Source organism: Polistes canadensis, unplaced genomic scaffold (genome assembly GCF_001313835.1).
Source record: "Polistes canadensis isolate GaletaPanama2010 unplaced genomic scaffold, ASM131383v1 scaffold_37, whole genome shotgun sequence".
Classification (NCBI taxonomy): domain Eukaryota; kingdom Metazoa; phylum Arthropoda; class Insecta; order Hymenoptera; family Vespidae; genus Polistes; species Polistes canadensis.
This window is the reverse complement of record NW_014569584.1, coordinates 604,862-618,830: the sequence shown is the minus strand read 5'-3', so window position 1 is coordinate 618,830 and position 13,969 is coordinate 604,862. Positions and strand designations below refer to the sequence as shown.

Sequence of the window (13,969 nt, the reverse complement as noted above, 5' to 3'; positions counted from 1 at the left end):
CAAGGTGGCAGACGTATTTTGGGTTCTCTCCAAGGGCAGTCATGTCTACTCGTCGTTGCATTTACGAATTGTTACTTTGTAGCACGTGATTTCCTCTTCGTATGTTTTAACTACAGTGACCTGGAATTTAGAGAAACTTATGATTTTCCAAGCTCGTTTACAAGGAAACGATTATCGTTTAATCGGTAATAGATATAAAAGAAAGTTAAAAGAAACAGCTGTAAAGTGGCATCAGCGAAAGATAGAAAAGTAATGCTTGTCACACACATGCGTGCTCACGCGCACGTGCATACACATACTTAAAAATTCTTTCAATATTCACTTTTTTAATATTATCAGAATGAAAGAAGACTTCTTTAGCATATTTGATCGAATACTGTCCTTTTAAATGAAAATGTTCAGCGATTTATGGAAATAGTAATGGAAAATTTTGTATTAATTAATTGTAAATAAATCAGTTTTATCTGCACATTCTACTGTTATAATGATTGGATGTATCCAGTGCTTTTTCTGTAAAAAGGAAGATGCCAAAATTCACTTCTTGTTAAGCTTTTTATTAAACAAAATTATATTCAAATACCATTTAAATGAAATTTGTCTTAATTTTCTTTTTTATTTTAGACATGATCAAATTTAAACACCATATCATCTCATTTCTGTTTTTTTTTTCTTATTTCTTTTTATTTTTTCTTAAATATTTTTTAAAAATACGATAAAAACAGTGCCGGAACATCGTTAAAGTTCCAAACTTGATCATCTTAAAATCAGAGTTTACTACTTGAATCAGCATGTTCTACGATTAATATCGATATTCTATTTTTGTTAATTCGGTGTATCTGTTAAAATAAGTAATTGCCTGGTATAATTTCTGTTTAATTGCATATTAATTTTTAACCGGAGGAAAAAACAAGAAATAAAAAGAGGGAAAGAGAAATTCTTACTATGAAAAATTTCGAAAATGAGTTCAAGAGCATTATATAACAGATTCAAAATTATTCATGCATAATTTATCTTTTTGTAAAAAATTAATCTATTTTCAGGAGTATAATGCATTCTTTCTTATATATTGCAGCATCATACATTGCTCGAGCATTCGCGCCACGAGCGTAACAAAAAATCGTACGTTATAGAAGCGTCAGATTTTCGTTGTTATTGGCAATATTCCAATCACTGTATCGTTCCCATCTCTGTACCTTTTGCAAAGTCATCTCGAATTATCGAAAAAACGGAGTATGTTGAATTAGATATATAAATGAAAGTATATAGAATAATAGTACATAAATAATAGTACATAATATATTTTTCTTTCGAGCAAACCGAAAGAAAATGTTTTCGATGTTTATTTTAAAATACACCTTGTTTGAATTTATAATTAAAAGAATATAAAAAAGAAAAAAAAAGGAAAAGATTAAGAAAGAAATTCAATTTTAATAGATAAGACAAGAATATCGAGAGTTCTATATATAATTATATAATTATTTATTATACAATATAATTTTTTTGTAATACAATAATTCTTAAAATTATTCGTAGATGCACTAAATCTAATTCGAATCGTGGTGAGTCGGATCGTATCGCATAAACTATTCCTCTAACATCAAATAAATGAATGATTCCTTAATTGGTGGTCTAAAAGTGTGTTCGATTAGCTTGCCAATTGTTACGAAGTAATATTATCGAAGATTATCATTTTCATAAAGTACAAATTCGGTTCAATAATATTTGAACTCTGTAAACAATTTTAAGAACAGGATATGATTTTGTTGAAGTAATAAAAGAAGATAAAAAAAAGAAAAAAAAAGAAAAATGAATTAGATATTGAGCACTCTCTCTTATGTTGGTATCTATGCTCGACTCAACTCCAGTCGCAAGTTCATAATCTTATTTTGCGATTAACCTTTCGTTCGATGACTCACCACTACCATTATTACTATTAGTACTATTACAACCTACTACTGTTACTAGTAGTACAATTACATATACTGTTATTACTAGTTGTCCTACTACAATTATTACTTCTACTAGTATTATTACTAATAGTCTATTGAAATTTTTACTAATACTATTACCAATACTGTTTACTACAAATTTGACTAATCAACTATTACGACTACTACTCTACCACCAATACCACTGCTACCACCAGCACACTACCAGCAGCAGAACTACCTCCAATATTCGCACTATTTTATTTAAATTTAAGATAGAGATCACGAGCAGCGAAATCCTTGCATGAGACGTTATTATTATGACTCGTTCTCGAGCTCGACGCTCCTCAAACTCGGCCAAAGCTTGTCCCGAGCTGAGGAAGTGTTCCTCCTCCTCCTCCTCCTCCTCTCGATTTGCCAAGGAGACGTTCTTTTGAAAAATCCAATTATCCCTTCTACTCTGACACGTCGATCGCCACGCACGTCCATCTATCATACTTTTTCTTTTTCTATCTTTTTCTTTTTTTTCTTTTTTTTTTTTTCTCTTTTCCCCGACATTCGGTCTTTCGTTAAACTGCGACGTCACGTTTTAACCGTGCCAAATAATAATACGTTCGTGACGTCACGGCAAAAACGAAAATTCCTTTGGAAAATTTTCATGAAGATTTAATACTATTAACAATTATCTCGGAGAATAACATATTGAATAGGAAATTTCCATTTTATTTTTATTTTAATTAATTCCTTTATCGTTTTACATCTATTCGTGATCTTATATTAGAACAGAAAATACTTTCCAATGTATTTCCCTACATTGTTGATTCTTAACAGTTAGTCAACAAGTATCGATATATATCATAACTGTGTTCAGTGTTTTGGCACGTTAAAAAGAATGCTTTTATTATTCGATAGTATGGATACGAGAGAGAGAGAGAGAGAGAGAGAGAGATCGATACTACGTCTTTTCTTATTATATTTTAATATTGCACAAGTGTCTTTTCGTAAAAAATAAAAATAAAATAAAATAAAATAAATAACATATATACGAAATTGTTAATAATCGAAGTGATGATATTTTTTATTAACGCGTCGTTTTTAAACTCTAAATAGAAAGCCAAAGTCTACTTATTGCTAGTTTACTTATAGACGACTAGGAACAAGCAGATTAATGCCAAAAGTGCAAAGTAATAAACGTCTTTTAATATAAGAACGTTCAGTGAGTTTCTTCGACCTATAAATTATTCGCATAATTTACTATTATTGGTCTGCAAAAATGTGGGTCAAATGTGTTGAAGCACATATACACACATATACATATATATATATATATATATATATATATATTATTTCAATATTTTTTTATATATATTTCAAATTTTAATTATATATATATATATATATATACATTCTGTATATATCGATATATCATTATCGTTATTCACGAGAATCAAAATTGATTTGGTATATATGAAAGAAAAGGATCAATAGTTTTCTTTAAGCAAAGACAATAGAATTGACGTTAATCTAGACTTTTATTGGTAGATAGTATCTACTAGTTGTTGCATTGCTTTAACGAGCTCTTTCGATAGATACCTAGTAATCCCGATAGCTGAGAAAGAACCTCACCGCGTTCCCTGATATTTCAAAAGTTTTCTCTGGCCGCCACCCAAGGCCAAAGCACTCGAAATAACGTGGTAGAGCAATTTGTGTGGGCGTCTTGACGGACGGTCAGCCTGGTCACACTAGGGTCCGATGGCAGGTAAAGTAGCTTTCGAGGTGTATCTCCTCCTTGTTTCTTCTTCTTCTTTTTCATTTTTTTTCTGTTTCTTCTATAAGTCGTAAGATACGTAAGATCGAACAAACGTATTTAAATCTTGTTTTGTTTGTTTTCCACATTTATTTCAAATTTATATTATATTTATTTTTTGTTGTTGTTTGATAAGTGATCGAACAATTTTAATAATCCAAATTAAAGATCGTTTAAAATGATATATAAATTAAATATTTGTGTTTGTAATCCCATTTATTCTCGATTTATTCGTTTTTCTTTCTTTTTTTTTATTTTTCCGTTTTAGCATTGCAAAACCTTGTCACTTGAGTGGACAATCAGCTATAAGTACCGTTACGTGCTTGCCAAAATTATACCGCAAATCTATCTATCCATCGGATAGTTCAAGACGAACGGTTTCAATGTGGCAACATAACTATTGCCAACAAGTGGACGATTCAAAATATCTCGGGGTTCGGATTGTTTCGAAATTCTCTTTGCAAAATTTTCGTTAACGATGTCTTGCCAAATTTTATTCTTTTCTACCATTGTCTTTATTTTTTTTCTTCATTTTTAATACGTACATGAAAGATAATCATTTGAATTAAATACAATTATTAAATAATTAATTAATCGTTTAGGTTCCATAGACTTTTAAAAGTCCGAAAAGCGCGATAGCACTTGTTTAACACTACTTCAACAGTCATTTGTTATAACGTTCGAAATGTACTAGGATTTTTCGAAATAAAATCTGAAGAACGCGATCACCCTGCTTTAGACTCAAATAGTTAAAATATTAAATATGTTGTAGCAGTAAAAGATTATAATGTGATGTATTAGAGATTGAATTATAATGAATATTAAAAATAAAAAAGAAAATATTGTAAAAAAAATCTAAACGGATAAAAGAATATGAAAACTGATTCTGGCGGAAAGTCAGTAGTAAAGCCAGTAGAGCACCTGTCGCATGTTGGCGACAGTGGAAATAACTGCGTTTCGTGAGACGAAATCTACCAACTATCGTGTAGGTACATTGCAATCAAATCGGTTGACAGAGAATAACGTGAATGCGTGGGTGAAAATAGATTAATTGCTTGCGCCAATTATTGAAATAATGGCAATCTCAGGTCATGACATGATAATGTCCCAGATTTTGACTTAAGATCCAGAGATTCTTCTATCAAATTCAAAAAACAAATATCAATTTAAACTCTACTTTGTAAAAGAGATTATTTTTGACTTTTTATTAAGAATATGTGACTTAGTAGTTTCTCGATAAACGAAAAATAAAAATAGAGAAAAAGAGAATATCACTCGACATTATTTACAAGCACGTACAACGATCCCACATGGAGAAGCGAACAAATAAATTATCGAGTGAGCCACTTCCGCGATTCATTGGCCAAAAAAATATTCTCCCTGTGTTGCTCCAGTAACAAATACAAACAAACTTACTTATTGCTTAGAGTCACGTTCATATAGACGTATATATATATATAAGATGTGCGAAGATTGGTCAAGGCACTGCTAGTCAAATAAACCTAATAGTTAAAAAAAAAAAAAAAACTTTCTCGTTAGTCTCTTTGGGGAGGGTATTTTTAATAAAAACATGGTATCTAGGTATTTAAATAATTTCTTTGAATTCATTTCGTTCGAAGGATATTCCTATCGATCCAACATTATCTATAAACATACATATACAGTAATATACTGATATTTAATACGATGGAAAAATCAATATGAGAAAGTAGTCATATTACTTAAAAGTCCCAGTAAATTTGTCTTAGAATTTACTCGCTTCTCAACAACTATTTTTGTCCATAAGCTAAACAGCGGAAATAGCCTAGCCTAGTCCCTGGCCTAGAGCGTAGGCTTGACCGGCCATAATAGCTCCTGTTTCAAGGATCCCTCGTGACATCGGTGATCTGTTAAGCCAGAAGAAAGGAAATACTAGTTTCTAATTGAGTCCGAAAATAAAGAGGGTAGAGACAGTCAGTTATATCATCATTCTTTACAGGATTGTTCAACATTAAACTATAATCATTCCTAGAAACGTTCCGTTAACCCACTGATTTTCATTCGATATTATTTTGCCTTTAAACCATTACGTACCTTTTCAAAGTATCAGTAACCTATAGAAGAGATACGTATGGTCCTTCATCTTGAAACTCATCACTCAGCTCGTATATTCGCGAGAGCATCGAGTAATATCAAATTATCTCGTTAGGTAGCCGTTAGATTACTCGTGAGAGTCGCTTTGTAAGTCTCTCATACCATAGACACCCTTTTCCAAGCTGAAGAGAAACTAATGGCATTGCTTAGATCACACACGTATCGTTAAATATTATATAAAATAATAATGATAATAGAGAGAGAGAGAGAGAGAGAAATAGAAATAATAATTCACGATAATTATACAAAAGGAAAATATTATTTATAATAATATAATATACAAATTTATTATATATCATCTTTTTAATTCAACCAGTAAATCGACTACTTAAATACTTTTTTTTTCTTTTTTATTTTCTTTATTACTTTTTTTTTTTCTTTTTTACACTTTGAACGAGAACATTTCAACGAAAAAGTGTGTTATAAAGAGCAAGAGCAATAAAGTACAGAGTGCGAGTGTTCGGCGAGTGAATTTACGATGACCGCGTCATTGTGCCATTACGTCATAACTCACGTGCTTTAACACGTGTGACACGGTGAATTATAGTCTAATGGAAACAGAACGCGTCTCGATGAACTTGGTTATTTCGAATTCTGGAGTTTGATTATAACTGACTCACTCGGTCATACTTTTTATATGTTTCTTTTAAGAAAAACTGACAAAAGAAAGAGCGTAAATAATCGAATGTTTACAATGGGGAAAAAAAAGGGTAAAAAATAAAGAATTTGTTCATGAATTGAAGTTTTCTTCTTCTACATAGATAAACATCGATAATTCGAGTTTGTCATTTTCCGTAACGTTGCAAGATTCTCTCGGAAGAAACTTAAAGTTTACTCTCTCTCTCTTTCTTTCTCTCTCTACTCTTCCACAGAGAGCCAAAACCAAGCCCGACCTCGCGATATCCTTGCGACTATTTTCGCGTAACGCGTTTCGACATGATAGATGAGAGTTTTCTGCGTTTCCTCGACGTCGCACTCGCTCGAAACCTGCCAAAGATTCTCGCCAGTGTTAGAGAACGTTGAATAATTTAAGACCGCGGACAATACCTGTCGTGTGCCGTTCTCTTGCCGAAGAACATCATCCCAAGTGGGAACTGATGGCAAGCTTTAGCTTATCCGGATTGTGGTTTGCTAAACTTTGCCAAAGAAATTTGTACCAAGCTTCTCTCATTCTTCTTTGTATTTTTCTAGAAAAAAAAATCTTTTCTTTTTTGTCGGGGTTAGAATTATATAGGTACGGAATGTTTTTGAAAAATACAATAGAAGTATTCGCTTAGCTTTAAATTTGAATGAACATTTGTTCAAAATTTAATAAGATTCGATAAAATTGTTTATTTGAATGATGCTTATAAATTTTCAAATAGATTGTTCAAATGGTAGGTATATATCCTATCGAATATATAGGATAATAGCAGGTATCGAGCATGCCTGAACAAATCACCGTGAGACAGGCATATCATTAGATAATTGTGCTGACAGACGTTATTATATTCCTTGTTACATCTGCAGATCGGGATATAAACGCGTGATGCCAACTATCGGTAGTCGCTATGTAGAGATGTCGAACTATATTTGGGACGTTGAGCTAAGGTTACTTCACTGGCCCAGTTGGCCGTTGATCGGACCCCCTAAGTATATTTTTAGGTAGGTCGTCGTAGCATAGGTCTTCTAAGACCAACTGCATCGCAAATTACTTGACTGCTTATGCGTAGGTAATGAACGTACGTATCTACGTACGAACTCACTCGCTGGATTTATAATTAGCTCGATGTTTATATATATATATGTGTGTGTGTGTGTGTGTGTGTGTGTTATTCCTCTACGTAAGATACATAGTTTACATAAGTAATAGATACCGATTTGTATTAACTTTGAAGAAAAATAGGAATAAAGTAGGGGTCTTTGAAGCATTCGGAATCAGAACACTTTAATCGATTTCGATCTTTAAATTCGTCAGGTGCATCGGTGGGTGGGCTTCCTGCTCGACGACGATATACCATGACAGAAACCTTAATGCAAAGATCCCTAAGTCTCATGGTATGAATAACTTGTTTATCGTTGGAAGAGAATATGCCAGCATTTACGAGATTCTTTGTAGATTGTATGGTTGGTATGTGGAGTGATAATCGATGAACGACAAAATATTGATGAAAATAAAAATCATAATCGTAAATTCAAATCTCAAATACGAATAACATGAATTACATGCCGCATATCTAATATTATCCTTCTCTCGAGACAGCAACCGTTTGAGATAAACCGGCTGGCGATGGCACAAAGAGCACATACAACAGCTGTCAACGTACGACTAAACTCGCTGTCATACGTGTTCGGCTCCTTCAAGAGTTTGTACGCGCTTAGGACAAGACTTGTGCACTCTATCTCTTGTTAGCTAACATAAGACTCTGAACGACGATTTCAAGTTCCTATTCCGTTCTGTCACAACAGTCATTTATTCACGACTATGACGTTGCCTCATTTTTTCGTTCCTCCCGTTTCGCGCTCGGTTCAAAGTCTCACGTAGAATATAAATACCTTTCGGCTTTCCCTTCAGCTTCGAAATGTATAAAATATATTATGAATAGAGAGATAAAGAAAGAGAGAAAGATACATATTTCGGCACGTTCTCTTCGCTGATTAATAATTTAGAGGACTTTCCAAGGTTTTTTTTCGAGAGAGAGAAGAAAGAAGTATAATTTCTTTGATTCGCAATATTTTCTATTTGGTTTTCACGAATAGTATATACATGTCTCAACAAATTTATTTGTCACAATTTTCAAATATGTTACACATATACAATACATATATATTTATATCAAATATGAAATAAGAATAAGAGATAAAGTAAATTGCTTTACGAGAATATCAGTTAGATTAATTAATAAATACATCTGGTTACCATTGGACATCCGAATTTGAATAACCGATGAAAGCAAGCTGATGAGATTAGTCGAAAAGGCCACACACGCTTACATTGCTATTCTGGATACTGGCGATAATAATGCCTCCCAGGGATAGAACGATGGTAGATTGGAACATACGTAACGTAACGTAACGTACATCGTGAGCCTTCAAACGACTAATGACGACGTCGGCTCGTACAAAGGCCGCGAGCGTTCTAATTTCGTATTATTTCGCTGCTTACCTAAAAATATGTGCAATATACGGAGAAAATATATATCTATCCGAACGATTTTCCACAGCCGATTTTATGTTCTCGATTTTGGGGAGTTCGAGGGTTGGCTGGGTCGAACCACACTCGTGACACCATTGATGTCATATGTCCATCAACACTGACAAGAAGCTTCTACATATTTTTAAGAAAGAGAATATGAAATTAAACATTTCTATTATTTTCAAATACAATAATTGTTATTTTAAAGTATCAAAGATTAATTTTAATTGTATTATTGCTTTAATAGTTATATATATGTTATATTTTTTTCTTTTTGCATTTTTCTATTTTATATTATTTATTTTTTTACGATGAGAGAGAGAGAGAGAGTTTGATGAATTAGAAATCTATTATAAAAAGATGGCGAAGATAATCTGCTTGACAGTCAGTCTCATCAAAGCTGTTTAACAGTTCATTTATAAAAATATAAAACGTCCATAAATACAAGGGATATTCTTCCGCCAACATTAACACACGGCAAAGCTATAATACTTCTAATTTTATTTTTAACTCCCTTCTCTCCTGATGTTCACGTTTGCAAAGAGTTTGAAAATTTTTAAACGCGTGTTGTGTTTGATAAATTACCATGAAAAGAGTTATTCATTAACCATTATAACAATCATGAAGGATCTTTCTTTAAGATATATAGTGACCACCTTGCTGTTTGTTTTTAACGTATCTACGTATATAATTGATTTCTCTAAAATAAAATTAATAAAAACTATTTTAACAAACTCTCTATACAAAATAAATTAACGTATGATGTTATAAAAACATTAATAATCATCCAAATATTAAAAGATATATATTGTAACGTTCAATTAACGTATTTGATTATGAAGAAAATCGAATTTCACTGTTTAAAACAAACTTACATATGTATTATACGTACGAAAATTCAGAAGTAAATTCGGTCGAGCACATTTAACTTTATCAAAGATAACCAGAGAAAAGGACCAGTGAACTTTTCTAGTGACAGTGCAACCGTAACGGTAACGCATTGGCTTGTACGTTAAATGTATTTAGAATTCCCGCAAAGAACAGGCCGTTGACCGTGCGTTTTACGTCTTCCCTTCTCTTCCCGTCTCTTTTGCTCTACCTTGCCACGCTTATACTTGGAACAGCAGGCGCCTCGAGCGTAGGCGAGCGTAACTTTTTGCTTACTCGCATGTGCGCGTGTCAGCTTAAATCGTATACATCGTGACTAGGTTAAATGTGTAGATACCTGTCACATTGTAAACATTCATTTGAGTACTTTATCGGTAGAAGTATACGACCAAAAAAAAATAAAAAAATAGGATATATAATATTTATAATAAAATACATTTTTAATGATATTTTGCATTGTTTGCTATCTTGTTATTAGAACAAGAAAAGCATATTAATGTAAAGTACATCACACACATACAAATCTTCATTTGTGCCCATTCTTGTTCATTCCTTTACAGGTCATTCTAACTTTTCTCTAAATCTCCAAATTTTAGATGTATTTAAAAATTTGTAATCATGTATAATTGTATTAGACTTTTGCAATAAAAAAAAGTATAATTTTTATATTGCAATTATCAAAATTACAATGTTTCATCACTGTCATTTTTTAACGATAGACTTTATAGATTTCATATGAGAGCTTTGCTAGTGAAATACTTCCGGTACCTGTGAAATCAAGGAACAAAAATGGCGACGAAAATGACTTTTCTTTATTGTTTGTTCAGACTAACCGAACTTGAAAGGATAAAGAAAAGTCTTGAAAATGAATGTTTACTTAGTTTGGTGGTTTGGCGAGTTGCAAAGTTGGATAGAAAAAGTGCAAAGTAGAGGTAGGAAGAAAAAGAGAGAGAGAGGGAGAGAGAAGGAAAGAACCTACCTCCCTTTTGCGACATCCGGGACCACTGGCTTCCGGCCAGACTTTTCCTTGTTTCACGTCTGGCCGCCAGGTAGCGACGTTGATGGACTATTTAAACGATTTTCGGAGACTCTCGGCGCTTCGTTTCGTTTAGCAGCGCAGGCGTAGCCTTTTGAATGTTTCTTCGTTGTCCTTAAATGTAAGAATATTGAGTGAAACGCGCGTAAACAACCATGCATAGGGAGGAGTAATTCCCGCCATTTCGTTGTACCTGAATTTATTTGCGATTATCGTGAAACGTTATTTCATTCTCATCGATTTCTATTTGGAAAATATTACGAAGGAGAACAAAAAAAAATATCAAGAAGATTATTATCGGTGTTGGGCACAAGTGTGTAATTAACTGGAGTCTGCTGTGCTGGTGATTAAATCGTAAAGATAACGGACCGATCAGAAGAGAAGACATTGGTAAGTCAATTTGGTGACACGACATATGTATAACAGTGCTTTTGTGATATTCGCGAAGTGACAAAAGAGAGATAGAGAGAGAGAGAGAGAGAGAGAGAGAGAGAGAGAGAGAGAGAGAGAGAGAGAGAGAGAGTGAAATATACGAAATTTAACATAAAAATTCGGAAGATATCGATAAAAAGTAGTGCTGTGACGATGAAAGAGACAAAGCTAAACCAGGACTGGCCTCAGCGTGGATCGTGTTTTTTGTGGATTTACAAAATAAGAGCGTGAGAATCCTAAAATGTCTATTAACAACAAACCCAACACAAACGATGAACCATCCTCAATGATTTTCGCTAATTAATTTTCTCATAAGCTATGTTACTTTTCCTTCTTCCATATTCTCTTTCGATTTTACCATCTAAGGAAAGATTAACAGTGATGTGATTACAAAACCGATCCTTTTTAAACAGATCTACATTTAAGAAAATTTGAGTGAATTCGATGCCGAATAATTCGTGAATCAAGCGCACGTGTTAAAATTTCAACTAACCTTTTTATCTATGCGTTAATTATGTAACAGTTTCTCCCTTAACAAGGCTACGAAAAAATGTGAGAGACATTAGAGTAAAAATCATCTCGAATAATAATTCTAAGAGAATACGAAATTTAATAATATTTTCTTGCTAGGTAAAAGACATTTATTTGGAGATAATGATAAATGATTGATATATCCTGTTCTGTTGCGTGGCCGAATGCATTCGAGTGATTTTCGAAAGAGTCGTTGAATAACCTTTGGTAAATCGTACGGGAGCCAAGAATTCAGACAAATTTATCAGGACATCCGCGGTATTAAGAAAAGTGAAAATATCGGACACGCATCATTAAGTTCGAAGTTTTCGAACCTGGACTTTATATATAATGTGTACGTTCTAAATATAGTTAGGATTTGAATCGGAGCTAAAAGATTGAAAGATTTTTCTTATTCGTCTTTATATTTTGTTTCTTACTCGTCTTTTACTTACTTACTTTCTTTCTTTCTTTTCCTTTCTTATTATTATAGCTGTTTCTTCAAACGAAAGATTTTCCTCTCTCCGAGAATCCATACGATATATCAGTGATTTGATCACTCTGAATTACCTCATTAGAAGCGTCTGCGTGTTATGTGCATGTTACATATAAACACGACCTCTGCTTGTTTGCCAACAAACACCGCCGTTCTTCCTATCTTTATAGCTCGTCGACCATGTTGCATCTCGTCTTCAAATAGAACCATTACTATCGGGTTGTTCGAAAAGATCGAAACGATATTTCTACATAATTTTATAAATATATGTATATACATATATATACACGTCTACGTATATATATAAATAGATTATAATTTAACATTATTAATAACTATATACTAAAAAAAAAAATTATATCACATCTGTTATACGTTTAGTAAAATATTCTGCGAACATTGAAAATAAGCTAATATTAATCTAGGTTAATTCTATCATTCTATCACGAGGTATGATATAAGCTTAGAAAGAGAAAGATAGACATATATATACACAAAGACTGGGACCTGTAAAACAAAGACGAGAAATCTTGAAATTGTGATGCGTTTAATAATCACTGAACAGCTGTAAGATAGAACAAAGAGAGGATGAGTTCATGAGGGAGAAAGAGAAAATGAGAGAGAATGTAGGTGTATGTGTATGTGTGTGTGTGTGTGAGGAAAAGGAAGAGAGACCATAAATATGCGTGCGTGCGTTCGTGCGTGTGCGTGCGTATGTATGTATCGAAGAGTAAGAGAGAGAAGCTGACAAGCATCTCTGCCAAAATAATTAGGAAGTCGTCGGAGACGAGTGCTAAAAACGTTCGCTCGGGCACGCGCGATTTGGCCGACTAGTCGCTTCCCGGGCGTACGAGGGAGAGCCACTTGTCTGAACGGTCCTTTTCAGACTGTTTCCAAAGTATCTCCCAGTTTCACGCAAACGTTCTATTCGCGATCATCCTTAGCGTGCATTTTCCGTACGAGTTCTCCGGAAGGCAAGTTCATTGGGCCGGTTTATATCCTGATATGTACTACTGCGCGTCATTTTTCTCATTAAACAGGATAGCCCAGAACAATAGTGTTGCAAGGGTCAGTCCACGGAACTTACTTTTTTCTTTCACCTCGCTGTTTTTCTAATTGGTTTCTTTTTTCTTTTTTTTCTTTTTTTTTTACTCTCTCTCTCTCTCTCTCTCTCTCTCTCTCTCTCTCTCTCTCTCTCTCTCCCTCTCTCTCTCGAGGAACTGTCGAATGATATTTTGGAATTTTTTTCTTGACATTAATTTGCAATTATTGTAGTTTGAATTTGTTATAAGTAGATCAAATCAATCTCGTATCAATTTTTTTATTAAGAAACTATCGGGTTGATAAGAGTCGGGAAATTTAAGGTAACGAAATGTTTAAATAAAATTTTCGATATTGTTGAATATCAATTGAGAAATGAGAGATTCCAGATTGATTAGGCAGTGCTTAGATATACGGCGGATAGTTTTGTGTCACTGATTCAATGACCGTAACCCCGATTAACCTCATTGCATTGCTTTCCTATTGATGCTTAAGTTTAGAGCTAACCTTGGCTCGCTAGACG

General features: G+C 33.3%; 1 protein-coding gene and 1 long non-coding RNA gene across 3 annotated transcripts in view; one reads left to right on the top strand and one right to left on the bottom strand.

Annotated features, from left to right (window-relative positions):
* Window positions 1-8,640: 8,640 nt before the first annotated feature.
* LOC106784540 lies at window positions 8,641-10,947 on the bottom strand. The gene is made up of 3 exons (XR_001381426.1): window positions 10,911-10,947; window positions 9,936-10,226; window positions 8,641-9,175 (listed from the first exon to the last, which is right to left on the bottom strand). It is a non-coding gene; the product is annotated as an uncharacterized LOC106784540 (long non-coding RNA).
* Window positions 10,948-11,101: 154 nt separating this feature from the next.
* LOC106784536 (calcium-transporting ATPase sarcoplasmic/endoplasmic reticulum type) overlaps window positions 11,102-13,969 on the top strand; it is a 32,863-nt gene continuing 29,995 nt past the window's right edge. The window contains exon 1 of one of the 2 annotated variants that reach the window (XM_014744204.1): window positions 11,102-11,357. The gene's annotated coding sequence lies outside the window, so the exon portion shown is untranslated. Of the gene's footprint in view, window positions 11,358-13,288; window positions 13,474-13,969 lie in introns of those variants that run through there. The other variant, XM_014744205.1, reaches the window with a different exon arrangement.